The sequence below is a fragment of the Musca vetustissima genome, unplaced genomic scaffold (assembly GCF_032173495.1).
Source record: "Musca vetustissima isolate MV318-11 ecotype Yass unplaced genomic scaffold, APGP_CSIRO_Mvet_v1 utg327, whole genome shotgun sequence".
Lineage (NCBI taxonomy): Eukaryota > Metazoa > Arthropoda > Insecta > Diptera > Muscidae > Musca > Musca vetustissima.
In genome coordinates this window covers 272,364-288,057 of record NW_026882053.1, presented here as the reverse complement: position 1 = coordinate 288,057, position 15,694 = coordinate 272,364, and the positions used below count along the sequence as shown (strand labels likewise).

The 15,694-nt window shown below is 28.8% G+C and overlaps 1 long non-coding RNA gene across 1 annotated transcript in view; it reads right to left on the bottom strand.

The window, feature by feature from the left end:
• LOC133328188 (uncharacterized) overlaps nucleotides 1-15,694 on the bottom strand; it is a 34,013-nt gene that overhangs the window by 805 nt on the left and 17,514 nt on the right. The window contains exon 2 of the long non-coding RNA XR_009754278.1: nucleotides 812-902. This is a non-coding gene — a long non-coding RNA (uncharacterized LOC133328188). The remainder of the gene's footprint in view (nucleotides 1-811; nucleotides 903-15,694) is intronic.

Here is a 15,694-nt window from a genome sequence, read left to right as displayed (position 1 = left end):
CTAGTAGTGATATCAAGTGCAATGCGTACCATTTGAAATAACAGATATAGAATACATAATTGAAAATATTCGGAACACATCCGAATCCAAAATTTTATTCGAATGCGAGAAATTCGAATATATAGTGGCTACGCTTGATATCACCTTTGTAAAGCTGTAACGAATGTGCATTTTTTTATTTTTTCCTTTTGTGGTTTTTTATTTTTTTCGTTTTGTTATATTTTTTCCTTTGTATTTTTGTTGTTATTTTTTCATAATTTTTTGGTTTGTTTTTTTTTCTATATTTTTCTTTTTTGTATTTTTCATTTTTTTTTATATTTTTTCATTTTTTGTTTAATTTTTCAATTTTTTTTTCATTTTTTCAATATCTTTTTTCATTTTTTCAATATCTTTTTTCATTTTTTCAATATTTTTTTTTATTTTTTCTTTTTTGTTTATTTTTTTCATTATTTTTTTTCAATACTTTTATTTTTTTTATTTTTTTTTTCTTTTTCAATATTTTTTTCTTTTTTCATATTTTTTTCTTTTTTCATATTTTTTCTTTTTTCATATTTTTTTCTTTTTTTAATATTTTTACTTTTTTCAATATTTTTTTTACACATTTATTCCACTTCATTTCTTTTTTTTTGTAATCTGTAAAGTGTGCCATACAAACTAAATGTGTGTGTGCAATATGGACTGAATTTTTATAAATAAATTATTTATAAAAAATTTTCATAAAATAATTTAATAAATTTCTGTATTTTTTTGGGTTTTTTGTTCAACAAATATTGTTATGAGGGTTTAATTGAATATTAAAATGTATACTCACTTTTAATTCACCGTTGGAAAGAAACAATGAAATTGTAAGGGAACCTCTAAACTTGCTCTTTAAAGAGTCTTAGACACAGCTTTCCCTCAAACTGTAAAGAAAAGCGAAAAAGAAAACGATTAGTAAATATATAAAAAAAAATCAATTAAAATTAGAAATAACATAACTTAAACGGCATATACATTAGAACTTTTTACCGGGTTAACCTACTTTATGAGGATTTATTTGACATATATGCAAAGGAATTGACAATTTAAACCCACTGGGTTAACGAAATCCGGTTAAATGTAAACGTACTGTTATTCTACAAGGAAACAACAAATAAATGTATATTTCTTGCACTAACGAAACACACCCCACATCTAAGGGTATGTTCAGTTAGTAACTATAGGTTTGTTAGTAACTGAACATATAACAATAATTTTTGTTGAATGTGTGCTTTCGGCATAGAAAATCTCGTTGTTTTTGGTATTTTAGAGGTGGGGTATGTTCAGTAATTTTATGGAGATCATTCTGGTGAACATTTTTGTGGAACCTATTAATTCTCTAAGCACTCATTGTATGTGACTATGCGGTATATTTTTGTCAAAATATTTTCAAAAAAATTATTAATTTTTGCACTAATTAAATCCATCCCATCTCGAAGGGTATCTTCAGTTACTAATAACAAGGGGTTCTTCTGACATTGACAATCTTGTGATGTGCGCACTTTAGAAATGGGGTATGTTTAGCTAAGTTACAGTGAGAAATGTTTAGTTTTTTTTTTTTTTGAGAACATGCTGATAAATATTTTTTAGAACATATTAACCCTATATTTTTTCAAACAACTTTTTTCTCATACATTTTTATTTTTTATAGAGAATTTGAATTCTGATCAACACTTTTGTTGAATATATAACCTTTAGGACCCAATAGTAGAGGCTTTCATATTGATTCTTGCATTTTAGATCTGGGGTGTGTTTACCAAATTTACTGAACAAATACTAATAAATATTTTTTCGAATATATTATCCCTCTTCAAAAATTTGTTTTCCATATTTTTATTCCGTTTACACATTGAAAATATCGTGAATCTTTCATTTTAGGTGCGGGGTATGTTCAGTAAATTTACTATGAAAATATACTGCTGAACATTAGTGTAGAACTTATTATGTTCAGAATATTGACTAGTAATTCCATAATTTTTTTTAATATATTAACCCTCAAGACGATCTTTCACTCCTTCTTTCGTTGTTCTAAAATTCGAAAATCATTTAAATTATTCTTATCTTGTCACATTTAGCATGTTGGGTATGTTCAGTGAATATACTAAAAAAACTTATCAACAATTTGATAGAACATATTATCCTTCAAGGACCTTATTGGTGGACATCTATTGGCCTCATTTCCTACAAAAAAACAAAATGTGTATACATTTCTATCCTGCCTCAACATTTGGGACATTTGTGGGGTATGTTCAGTATGTTGTCTTAAAATACTTCTGTCAACATATTGTCTAATACAAGAGATCTAGGTTCAATTTTTAGAAAAAAAATTAATTGATTAATTAATTAATTGATGTATATTGGGTGTGTTCAGTGGCATTAAGAAGAAAATAAGCAATATCTAAGAAAATACTAAGGGCAAATTATTTCACTATTTTAATAATTTTTTTTTTTTGTAATTTTCCTTTGTTCCATTTTAGTTATAGGGTATGTTCAGTGATATTTTATAATATTAGCAATGTTTTTGATGAGAAATTGGATTGCAAATTGGTGAGAAATTAAAGATATACTTTCATTTGTATATGGGGTATGTTCAGTGGCATTAAAAGGAACACTGTCAAATTTTTTTGTGAAATATTAGCAAATCGGAATAAAATTTATTTTGATAGTTATTTTTTCTAAAAATATATATTTTTTCATTTTACATTTAGGGTATGTTCAGTAATGTGGTTTACAATTCTAACACTGGTTAATGTATTATTTACATATACAGTGTTTAATGTAAATTTTATTATTCGGCAACAGAGGAGTCGATATTTTTACATACTGTATATACGGTATGTTCAGTGGTATTGAGAAAACAATGAGCAATATTTAAAAATAAATAAAATGTTCAAAGGCCGTATTAGTTAAAATTATCGCAATGGACATTATTGCCTTTCAGTTATAGGGTATGTTCAGTGATATTTTATAAAGTTAGCAATATTTTTGATGTGAAATTTTATTGGAAATTGGTGAAGAAATTATCGATGGGGTATGTGCAGTGGCATTAAAACAGGTGTGCCCAAAATAGGTCCCATGGGCTGTCGGTGTGTGTCAAAACTCTCTCACACACAATGATAAAAATAAAAACATTTGAAAATAAAAAAAATATTTTCAAATTTGCTTTTTGTTTTCATACACTGAACGAACAAATTAGGAAATTTTTGGCAAAAATTAGTTCAGAAAAATATCGAAATATGTGACCAATACAATGGGGATTGGCGAAAAAGAAGCAAATCTATCTTTATATAGGAAAATATATCATTAACAAGCATATTTGCATTGAATACAAAATGTTCTTCTGTCTTAAAATTTGAAATACAAGTTTTTACAATTTTTCTCACAGTTTAACAAGAGAGAAACATAAATTTGAAAATTGTGTATTTGAAACAAATACAATAAGAAACATTTGCATGTATTAGTGTGGACAGCCCTGCATTAAAAGCATCACTGCTAATAACATTTTTGTAAAATATTAGCAAATCGGATTAAAAATTTATTCTGATAGTTATTTTTTCCAAAAAAATATATTTTTACATTTATTCGGCAATAGAAAAGTCGTGACTCTTACATACTTTATATAGGGTATGTTCAGTGGCATTGAGAAGACAATGAGTATTTTTCATTGCATTATTCATTTTCTATTATTTGCTTTTTTGATATGTAGTACGTTCAGTGACAATATAGTATGTTCAGTAATACGACTTACAATGCTAATCATTGGGTATGCCTAGTATTGATTTAATATTTTTGGTGTTTTAGAACCCTTTTTAATTTTTACTACATACATTTATGGGGTGTATTCAGTAATAATGCGTTTTATGGCGCTTTTTTAATCTTGTTTTTGTTAATAAACTTGTATTTTTTAATATGCTTTTTTATTGCGAAAACAGAATATTTGTAAACCTGTGTAATTATCTAATAATGCATTTATTTTTAATCTACAATATTATGATAACATCATTTAATTAACTTGGTAACAGGTAAATGCTATTAGTTATTAACAATAAAATGGCGGGATACTACACAAAAAATAAGATAACAACACAAAATGGCCAATATGGCTGCAGATTTTTATCAACAACAACAAATAACAAAGAACGAAAGCTTCTGCTTTACAACCACTACAACAAAAAAAAAATATTCGCCATTTATTCATCGTAGATAAAAAAGCTTTCTTTCTGATTATATTTTATTTTTCAATGGGAAATTCCCCGCTCAATTACAGTTTTTTATAATAAAAAAAATATAATGCAAACCAAAAAAAACTAATTTCTAACACGAAACTATTTCAAATAACATTTAACTATTTTCTGTTCTGCTAAGTTTTTTTGCAATTGAACAAAATATAGTTGGTCATCAGCAGTTAAATATCGTTTTTTTTTTAATTACACAAATGAATTTTTATAATCGTTGGTAGAATTAAAACAAAAAACTAATAATAATTAAAAAAAACTATTGTGTTGGGGAAAAGCACGCAATCATTAAATGTAAAGGAAATTACAATAACAAAAACAAAAAAAAAACACCATCTAATGAATAAAAAATTACCACTATGGGGACCTTTTGAATGTCAACAAAGTCGCCATTTCCTTAACGAACTCATTACACACTCTGTGTATGTCATATCTCTCCCTCCCGGTCTCTCTCTATCTCTCACCCACCTTATTGGCGCCGACAACCATCAATTGAGGCTATGTACTTAAAATTGACATTGCAAAAAAGAACAACAATAACAACAAAAATATTTATATGCCAGCAATGAATGCACTGTGACACCGTTAACTTTCATTGTTGTTGTTGCAATTCCAATAATCTCTCCCCTTTTGAAGAGAAGGTCATTTTTTCTTTTTACGAATGTTGTTGTTTTTTTTTGTATATGAGTGGAAGATTAAATGTCTGTCAATTTAAAGGTGAGTAGTTTGGGGAAAGGGAGAGATTTTTTTATTGTTGTGTTTTGTACGTACGTAATAACGAATTAGTGGGCGTTGTGCTGTTGTAGGAATTTCTAATGCACAAAAATGCATGCATAAAATTGCTGTTTGTTTTCTCTTGAGAGGTGGGGAGAACGGGAGCAAATAAAAGTAAGTCATATGACGTTGATAATTGTTTCGTTTTCTTTTTTTGTTGTGGTTGTTTTCTTTTTACATGGATTAAAGTATTGTTGGCCATCAATTGAGTGTATTAGGTTGCAATGAAAATAATTTGAAGTGCAATATAAAAATCATTATTGGTATAATTATAAAATTGTGATCTGCAAATAAATTCCGTATGAATTATAATGCTAAGGCTGTAATATCAGTTGACGTGGTGAGTCTATTAGTCATTTGGATATATTTATAGAATGTTAGAAAAACCATCTCAATGATGATTCATTTGAGGTCAATGACATTCACCGATGTTAGAAGATAGGTAAACTAGACCTAAAGAGATGTTAATTAGACATATGGGCCCAAAGAAAAATAGCCGTAGGCATAATTATTTTGACTAATTTTTGTTGAATGATAATTTTTTTAGAAATTCTTTTAACTGGAAATAATAATAATGGAAACAATAAATATGACGTGAAATTTTATAGCATTAGTCGATTATAATAAAATCTAATAGCCTAGACAGACGACAGCCTTAATTTGCATTAACAGCCTTAATTCAAATTAACTTGTACATTATCCTCATTTTTATGTGTTGTTAATGCACAAAATCAAACTGAATTTATACTGAATTAGGCAATTTCAATATGGCAATGCTGTCGAAAATTAATTGTTTGTTGTCAAATTTATTTATATTTATGAAAATAAAAATAAGAAATGAAGGCAAATTTCAATAAATTTTTGAATTGGGAGCTGCTTTCCTAAGATCATAGTTGCTATTCCTTCTTTATGTCATGTATCTATTTCCTAAAGATGTAATCCCGAAAAATATCGAAACAAATGTAAAAAATTTCATACTACACACAGACAAACAATTGTTTTGAAGCAAAAAACTGTTTCGTAAATGCAGAAACTCTCGTCTGTCAGGGGTAAATATTAATTCAAATTAAGAACTTTTTAATGCAAATTAAGGCTGTCGTCTGTCTATGGTATAAATAAAATTTTTTCAATGCGGTTTTAAAAAAATTTAAAGAATTTAAATAATATTTTTATTGGATTTTTTTTTTAAAAAAAAAAAAAAAAAACATTTCGATTACGACTATTTTCGAAAAAAAAAAAAAAATAAATATTATTATTTGCAATTGTTATTAATCATATATTACAATTTTTAAAACGTTTTTTAATGCGGAAAATTTTAATACTATTTTTAAAATATTCGGAATACTAATTACAACAATTCTCAAAATATTAGGAAAAATGTTTTATTAACTTTACATAGCTTTTAAAAATAAAATCTTCAATAAATATATATTTTGTTAATTTTTTTGAAAAAATTCTTGATGTCATTTTATGAGATATTTCCAAAAAATGAAAACAGTATTTTAAATTTGGCAAAATAATTTTTAAAAATCTTTTGACTTTATGAAAAAATCTTAAAAAATTAAATATTATTTCAAAAAATCTGATTTTATTCTAACTTGATATTTAAAATTAGAAATCCTTTATTTTGAAAAATAAAATCATTGAACAGTTTGTTAATTTTTTAAAAAATTCTTAATGCCATTTTATGAAATTTTTCTAAAAAATGAAAACAATATTTTAATTTGGCAAAATAATTTTTAAAATTTTTTTTACTTCTAGAAAAAATCTAAAAAAATATAGATAAAAGTTTTTGCTAAAATCTAAATTTGGTAAATTTTTCTTCTTAAAAAATGATATATTTTTTAAAATAAATAAATAATAATAAAATCATTATTTAAACAATTTTAAGTTACGTTTTTTTCTCCAAAAATATATAAAAAAAATGTTATTATTATTCCAAAAATTAGAAAAAAATATTTTATAATTATTATTTATTATTATGAATATTATGTTGTGAAAAAATAATAATGTTGAAAATAATGTTTTTTTAATTTTTTGAAAAAAATCTTAATGTAATATGAGATTTTTACAAAAAATTAAAAATAGTAATATTTTTAATTTTGCTAATTAATTTTTAAAAAAATTTTGGTTTCATAATCATCTAAAATCAACATTTAAAAAAATAAATAAGATTTCTAAAAATGTATATGTATGTATGGGTTTTGCAAAATATAGGTATGGAATTTTTTCAAAAAGCGAAATTACGTAATTTTTTTTTTTCTTTTTTAAAAATTGGTTTTGATATTTAAAAAAAAATTAATAGTAAATAATTTTAAATTATTTTTTTTTCCACAATTAAAAAAATATATAAATTTTTTGTTTAAAAAAATGAGGAAAACATTATTTAATGTATGTTAGCATTTAAAAGTAAAATCTGCAATAATTTTCTTTTAAATTCTAATGTCATTTTATGAGATTTGATCAAAAATAAAATATAGCAATATTTTAAATTTTACACTATATTAATGTTTGGGTTAATAAAAAAATCTAAAAAAATTTAATAAGTTCAAAAAAACCCTTAGTATGTAATCCTTAGTATGTATGATTTTTTCAAAATTAATTTTTTTTTAATTTTTCTTCTTTTAATTTTTTAAAATAAGAAGAAAAAAAAAATTTTTAAAGAGATTTTTAATTAGTAATTGGTTAAAAAAATATTTTTTTTAATTAAACAAATGCAGTTACATTTACAAATATTTAATTTTGGGATTTGTGATTTCTAATGATAAGAACATATTCACGCGAAGCATTTTTCAGAATAGGTTCACTTTTTGACATTCTATGTTCGGAATCATCTCGAGACATTATTTCAATTAGATTGAATAAAATTTGACATTATGGTTTTTATTAGTTAAGAGATTGGCTTCCTTTGTTTCCAAAACAAAAAAATACTTTTTTCAGATAAAAATAAATATTTATTACTATAAAAATAATCTCGATTCTCTAAAATCCGAAATCTTATTTGCATAGGTAATCACTTGTCACATTTTTTTTTTCAATTTTCAAATCTATGCGGCCACACGTTTGCACACATTGCCAAAAAAAAATTATCACCTTTTCTAATCTAAGATAAAGTTGTACGTTACACCCTATAGTGTTGACAATTTGCCATGTCTATACATGCATATATAAATTCAATACAATACAACATTATTATTATTATCTCTACATGGCGACATTTCTCGGAATTCTTCACACACTTGTTCGACACAAAAAAAAAGAAGTGTGACACTATTAGTTAATAATAATAATGAATATTAAAAAAAAACAACAATTAACTGTAAAAGCCATATAAATGTGACAGCCACACAGGTGTGATCACACTTGCCATATGTGAACACACTTTTTATAAAAAATACCAAATGATTGCGGATTTTCCACATAACCACTAACACTTGCCAATAGATTTCACTGTAATTAAAATACTAATTTTTCAAATCACTCTACTTACAAGTGTTTGCTTATCAAACTGCTTATAGCTTGTTGGTGCGGGGGGGTTATGGGACCCGTCACAAAAATCTCTATAAAAACAGCGCTCACTTGGCAGCTGTTTTTTTTTTTTTTTTTTGCTGCTGGCTGCTACTTCTTGCTGAGGAAATTTAATTAAATTTCCTCCTTTAATTAAAAACGAAGTTGTTTAAATTTCTTCCAGTTCGCACTTGGACGTATTAACTTTTATTACGTCTTAACTTTTTGTTTAACTTTGCCCCAATTGCCAGGCAAAAAATAATCACTTTTTTCTGTTCAACAAAAATCCAATTTCTTTGACTTCCTCCTTTAAAGAAATTCACACGAGGAAGTTAAATTTGTTGTTGTTGTTTTTTTCACATAAAAATATTTGTGTTTTCTTTTTGTAAAACTATTCTAGGATTTTTATTATTCTTTCTGTTTTCTTCACAAAGAAAAAACAGTTGTGTTCTCTTACGCGGCTGACAGACGACCAAACGTAAAACACGTTCAATTTGCTTCGAATTTAGTTTCGTTGTGAAATTCATTTTCAAAAGTTTTGCTTGAAATGCCGACTCATGCAGATGGTGGTGTGCATGTGTGTGTGAAAGTATCTGTGTGTGTTTTTGAAAGCTTTGACTACTACATAAGAACCAAACAAAAGTTGTGGATTTTATCTGTATCTTTTTTAAACGATGAGAAAAAAATAAAGAGGGAATGAGTGTGTGAGAGGGAGAGAGTGTGCGGTAGATGACCACCAGAGATGGCATGCTCTTTTTTGCTGTATTTTGATTTTTAGTGCAAAGTGTACTCTTTTCCTTCATTTGCCAAAGGGGCAACCGGTTATTTTCTGTACCAGTTTTTTTTTGGGAAATTGACGTGTACAGAAATTGTTTATTTACGTTTTAAATCAAAAATAATAAAATGAGCGAAAAAATATATGTATTTAAGCTAATAAATAACACTATGCAACAAAATGGAGCTCATGGTCTGAGGCGTGGAAAATTCCTTATGGAAAGCCCCTGCCGAGTATTTATATATTTGGTTGGGGAAAAACAAATTCATAATGAAAATTTCGATGAAGTTGGAGAAATTATCGTAGTTGACCGGCATGTTAGCAGTCGTAACATCGCCCAGGAGCTAAAAATCGAATATAAAACTGTTTTAAACCATTTACACAAGGCTGGATTCAAAAAGAAGCTCGATGTTTTTGGCCGCACAACAATTAGCAGAAAATATAGGATGGATCGAATTTCCTTCTGCGAAGCCTTAGTCAAACGGAATGAGATAGAGCCATTTCTTAAACGGGTGGATCCGCCTTACAGTCCGGACTTTGCACCAAGCGATTATCATCTTTTTCTTGCATTGCAAAAATTTTTTAAATTTCCTATAAAAATAATGGATTTTCTTTTCCCCAACCTAATATGTATGAGAACTATATCGAAATCTGAACCGATTTTCTTGAAACTTAAGACATATCATTCTAGTCTCAATTTAGTACGCTATGCCCAATTTCGTGCAAATCGAAAGATATACAGGGACTGCACTATTTACATTAAATCGGACGAAAATATAAATGGGAGCTACATCGAAATCTGAACTGATTTTCACAAAACTCAGCGCACATGATTCTTGACCTAATTCAGTACGGTATATCTAATTTCGTGCAAATCGAATTAAAATATTTAAAGGAGTTTGGCTATGTTTTCCAACCAAATTGATTAAAATATGTTATTTCTTGTTCTCTTTCGTTAGCAAATCTTCCTACAAAAAATCACCAATATTGGTCTACTTTTTAGGGTAGTCCCCATATAAGGGTACCTCCCATATGTCAGAATTTTGGCCATGTTTTCCAACCAATTTTACTATAATATGGCATATTTGGTTTTCTCATTGGTTTGCTTCCTAACAAAAATGATAAAAATTGGTCCACTTTTTAGGGTAGCCCCCATATAAGGGTACCTCACAATTTTCGGATTTTTAGAGAGTTCAGCCATGTTTTTCAATCAAATTGATTAAAATTGGGTATTTTTGGTTCTCTTTGGTTAGCAAATCTTCCTACCAAAAATGATCAATATTGGTTCACTTTTCAGGGTAGCCTCCATATAAGGGTACCTCACAATTTTCGGTATTTAAGGAAGTTTGACCAACCAAATTTACAATAGCATGGCATATTTGGGTTTCTCAAAGGTTAACAAATCTCTCCACAAAACATGATCAATATTGGTCTACTTTTTAGGGTAGCTCTCATATAAGGGTAACTCTCAAATTTCAGTATTTTAAGGAGTTTGGTCATGTTTTCCAATCAAATTGAATAATATTTAGTATTTTTGATTCTCATTGGTTAGGAAATCTTCCTACCAAAATTTATCAATAATGGTCGACTTTTTAGGGTAGCCCCCATATAAGAATACCTCCTAAATTTCGGAATTTTAAGGAGTTTGACCATGTTTTCCAACCGAATTGACTGTAATTTGGCAGCATTGGGTTACATTGACTTGCAAATCTTCCGTAAAAAAATTGCCAACATTTGTCAAATTTTTAAAAAAAGCCCCCACATAGCGGAATCATGAAATTTTCTGAATTTTGTGGACATTTTTCAACTGAATTGGCTGTAATTTGGTATTTTAGGTTCTCAGTAGGTGACAAAGCTATCTACAAAAATTTCTCACTATTGGTCCACCTTTTACGTTAGGTCACTACGTAGCGGAACCCTCCAATTTTCTATATTTTTAGCATAAACTTCAACTGTATTGGCTTTAATTTGGTATTTTAGGTTCTCATAGAGTAGCAAATATCCCTATCAAAAATTATCAATATTGGTCCAATTTTTAGAATAGCCCCATATATAACGTTACCGCCAAATATTCGGTATTTCGAGCACGTTTTTCAACCGATTTGGCTGTAAATTAGCATACTGAGTTCTTGGGAGGTGTAAAACATATTTTCAGAAAATAATCGACATGAGTCCACTTTCGGTTCCGACCGATTTTCGTTATTTTGAAGGTTTCGGCATCATTTTGCAATCGAGAAGTAGGAATGTCAAATTACAAGGATAAATTGGCATTACTACTTCTTGGAGGATGTGAAACAGCTTTGCAGGCAAATTTCGGCATAGGTCCATCTTATTATCTTATCAATATAGGTCCATTTTTTTGGTCCTGACCATTTTTTCGTTATTTTTGATCATTTAGCCAAATTTTCTGAACGATTTCGGACTCTGGGTGGGTGAAAAAGATCTTCCCAGGAAATTGTTAATACAAGTTGATGTTTTGATATAGCCACCATGTGAAGGTCCGCTCCAGTTTCGGTATTGTAAATGTTTTAGTCGCTTTTTTTCCAACCTAAGTTGTTGTTCACCCTCCCACGAAGCTAGGGAGGGTGAAAAATATATTTTCATAAAGGTCCCTTATAAGGACTCCGCTAAATAATCAAATTTTCACGATTTTATCCGAACTTCACCATCGAAGAGACTGTAATTTGAAATTTGGGGTTTTGTAGGGTGAATAATATTTTTGAAGGTATCTTTAAAGTTTCGAAATTTTAATTTTTTTTTTATTTTTATTTTATTTTTTATAAATTCTGCCAGCTTACAATTCTTAACGACAGTTCTGATTTGCAATTTTTCCGATTTTTCTTCCCACATATTTCGTTCAAAAATTGTCTCTAGACCAAGAATCTGCCGATAATTCTATAATGTGCGTAATGCCTTACATTCATAGCCTTTTTATTTATATTTATAACTGTCTGTTGTTAAAGGTCTCAGATGAATTTCATCTTATCTATACAATCTACCTATCTTAACAAAAAAGTTGCCAAACAAGTGAACACAAAATTCACTTTATTGGCAACTTTTTTACGAAAATCAAACAAAAAAATGGCAAAGATAAACAATCTACCTATCTTAACAAAAAGCAATAACAACAAAAAAAAGTTCCCCAACAAGTGAACACAAAATGCGCGTATCTATGAGATCGACCACACATTTGCAAATGTAAACACGCTAATACCAACTAATACCAACACAATTTAAGTACAAACAAATTTGTGATTACCAAACAAGAAAGTTGTTCTTTTTTTGTTTTTGTACGATTCTTGGAATTGCCAGAAAAGCTTTACATTTTTGTCGGATGGGTGATTGTTTTGTTTTTTGTTGTTATTGTTTTTTTTATTTCTTCTTCAGTATTTTCTTAATGGCATTTGTTGTGATGCTTCTTCGTGTTTTTTTATATAATAAAAACAATAACAACAGCAACCACAGTACTTTCATTAAAGACATTTGCCCTCTTCGTCTCGCTCTCTCTCTATCTCCTCTCTCGTGTTATTTACTCCCAGCAATGCCCCCACACACTGTGACCGGTGTTGTGCTAGCTTTGTTTTTATTTTGATTTGTTTTTTTTGCAAAAACAACAACAACAGCACACACACAATGAGTGAGTCATCAACAAGTTTTAGTCGTTTGTACGAAGAATGTAAATACCATGCGGACGAACAAACGACCAACCTACATACAGTAAACCACTGCCACAACAACAACAACCATAATAACAACACACCGTTTAATTGTACATCATCGTCATAAGACAAGTGTTGTATGAACAAGAGCGAGAGGCAATGTTTTCTTCTGCTTCTTCTTCCTCTAGTTCATTTGTATGCCGACTGTCTGCCACGTAGTTGATAACAAAAGAAATGTATGGGATTTGTGTGAATGTTTGTTGTTTTGGATGTCATGATTGAGCATGCTCAATCGAAATCTTACCGGCTTGCACCAGGGCAGATGTTTGAAGCAAATGAACAAGACAAAACAAGCGAATGAAGGGAAGATAAATGCCAATAATAATAAACAATACATTTAACGGGGCGAAGGGTGAGAACCAATTGCATTCTCTTGTGAGTAAATAGAGTTGGAGTGCAGTGCTGCCAGATAAATTTCATGAAAAATCGTCAATTTTTCAGAAAAAAATCGGCATAATCGGCATTTGTATTTTAAAAAATCGGCAAAAAATCGGAAGCATATAATTTATAAGTAAATTCATATTTTTTTGGTTTATAACAAATCAATGTTTTTTTATTACACTAAAAAAAAAGATAACAATTTCAATTCTGTATAAAAAAATAACATAAAAGATTCATTTATCTACAAAAAATGTAGATCTGTGGAAGAACCATAATTCTTTGTACAAATTTAGACAAAACTGGAAAAGCTAAATTGGAGTCGGAAATTTTTTTCCAAAAACTTTTTAAATTATATTCTGCATTTTCAAAAATTTCTTCAAAATTCAGAAAGTTTAACTTCCTAAACTCGGAGTCTAAAGATTTGCCTCATTCGATGTAAAATGTAAACTAGACAGAGTACAATGCTGTCAAACAATGCAGATTTCTAAGCCATTGAAAACGGCTGCGGCGAGTCGTCGATAGTTATAATGATTTAAAGCTGCCAATTTTATATGTTTGTATGGTAACGCCATATTAAATTAAAAAGTTAGACAATTTTTGTCGATTGTTGAAATATCGGCAATTTTGAGGCAAAAATCGGAAAATCGGCATTTTCCATTTTTAGAGTGAAAAATCGTCAAAATGCCGGCATATACATTAGAACCTTTTGTCGGGCTAACCCCTGCTCTTTGAGGATTTATTTGACATGTATAAAATTTTATAATTTTTTATATGTGAACATGAACATCCTAAAATTAATAAAATAAAATAGCCAATATTTATATAAATTCAATATAAACCAGTAAGGAAAGTAGTAAAGTCGGACGGGCCGAATACCACTTTGGGTAAATTCAACAGATGAATCCTAACAGACGTCGCATTTTTAAAGGACCAGTAAAATGAAATTGGATCCATAAACATGTCATTCTGCAATCTATACAGTAGATATGGGATATAAAAAACTCAAAAAAAAAAAAACGGAGATTTCTTTCTTATATGCGTTTTTTTTTTCTTATATGTAATTATCGGATATAAGAAAGTATAAGCTCGATGTTTCTGATAATCTTTCTTATATGAGATGTGTTTATATCCGATATCTACTGTACTAAATTTTTTATTTGGTCAGATATAGAAGTTATATCTAAATCTGAACCGATTTCAGGAAACTTAACACACATCATTCTAGACCTAATTCATTACCCTGTGCAAAATTTCGTGCAAACTGAAAGATATTAAGGGACTTTGGTACACCATTTACATAAAATCGGGCGAAAATATATATGGGAGCTATATCTAAATCTCAACCGATTTTCACGAAACTTAACACACATCATTCTAGACCTAATTCATTACACTGTGCCAAATTTCGTGCAAATCGAATGATATATAGGGACTTTGGTGCTCCATTTACATTAAATTGGACGAAAATATATATGGGAGCTATATCTAAATCTCAACCGATTTTCACGAAACTTAACACACATCATTCTAGACCTAATTCATTACGCTGTGCCAAATTTCGTGAAAATCGAAAGATATATAGGGACTTTGGTGCACTATTTACCTAAAATCGGACGAATATATATATGGGAGCTATATCTAAATCTGAACCGATGTTCAGGAAACTTAACACACATCATTCCAGGCCTAATTCATTACGCTGTGCCAAATTTCGTGCAAATCGAAAGATATATAGGGACTTTGGTGGACCATTTACATTAAATCGGACGAAAATATATATGGAAGCTATATCTACATCTGAACCGATTTTCAGGAAACTTAACACACATCATTCTATACCTAATTAATTACGCTATGCCAAATTTCGTACAACTCGAAAGATATATAGGGACTTTGGTGCACCATTTACATGAAATCGGACGAAAATATATATGGGAGCTATATCTAAATCTGAACCGATTTTTCTCAATTTCAATAGGGTTCGTCCTTGGACCAAATAAGTGACCTATGCCAAATTTCATCCAAATCGGATCATAAATGCGACCTGTAGTGATTCAGAAAGAGATTCTATGCATGTTCGCAAAAGGAACCATGTGTCTATCTCGTTTCCTTTTGCCTGTTACAAACATATGCACAAACATATAATACCTTGTACCTCAGTGTGGTGAAGGGTATAAAAATAATTATCGTTAAACAAAAGCGATTGCAACCTCAAAGTATCCACCGGTATTATTTACAACTTAGTAATAGTTAAATATTGCATCAGAGAAAATTAGTTCTTCACC